This window comes from Palaemon carinicauda, chromosome 7 (assembly GCF_036898095.1).
Source record: "Palaemon carinicauda isolate YSFRI2023 chromosome 7, ASM3689809v2, whole genome shotgun sequence".
Classification (NCBI taxonomy): domain Eukaryota; kingdom Metazoa; phylum Arthropoda; class Malacostraca; order Decapoda; family Palaemonidae; genus Palaemon; species Palaemon carinicauda.
In genome coordinates this window covers 135,703,866-135,704,585 of record NC_090731.1, presented here as the reverse complement: position 1 = coordinate 135,704,585, position 720 = coordinate 135,703,866, and the positions used below count along the sequence as shown (strand labels likewise).

The 720-nt window shown below is 44.7% G+C and overlaps 1 pseudogene; it reads right to left on the bottom strand.

Annotated features, from left to right (window-relative positions):
- Positions 1 to 223: 223 nt before the first annotated feature.
- Positions 224 to 720, bottom strand: part of LOC137644550 (uncharacterized) — an 873-nt pseudogene continuing 376 nt past the window's right edge.

The window sequence follows — 720 nt, the reverse complement described above, 5'->3', positions numbered from 1 at the left end:
GAAAATAGATGATGAATTTATTTTTACAATTATTCTTTGAATGGTGATATTATAGTACGAAAATTCATTATTATTATTTTTTAATAATTATACAGTAAGATTTATCATGAATACATGATTCATATTGATAAGTGTTGTCAATAAAAGAGAAACACATATTTTGAGAATACTCTCATTTATTTACTTTCAGGAATAAAACTAGAAAACCTTAGTCTCTTCTTTCTTAACCATAAAATCTGCCTCCTCCAAGATGACCTCCTCCAAAGCCCCTGTGTCCTCCGAAACCTCCAAATCCACCAAAGCTACCTCCATGATGGCCACCAAATCCAGAGAATCCACGGTGGACTCCTCCAAAGTGACCAGGATCTGCTTCAGGTTCTGGGTCGGCAAGAGCCTCAGGGTTGGCTTCAGGCTCAGCTACAGGGCTCCTTTTTCCACGGTATCCTCCATACCCACCGCCGAATCCATGTCCAAATCCACGTCCACCGAAATGGCCACCGAATCCACCGAAATGGCCACCAAAACCACGGTGGAGTCCGCCTCCAAAGTGACCAGGATCTGCTTCAGGTTCTGGGTTGGCCAGAGCCTCAGGGTTGGCTTCAGGCTCAGCTACAGGGCTCCTTTTTCCACGGTAGCCTCCATACCACCACCAAATCCATGTCCAAATCCACGTCCACCGAAATGGCCACCAAAACCACGATGGAGTCCACCTCCAAAGTG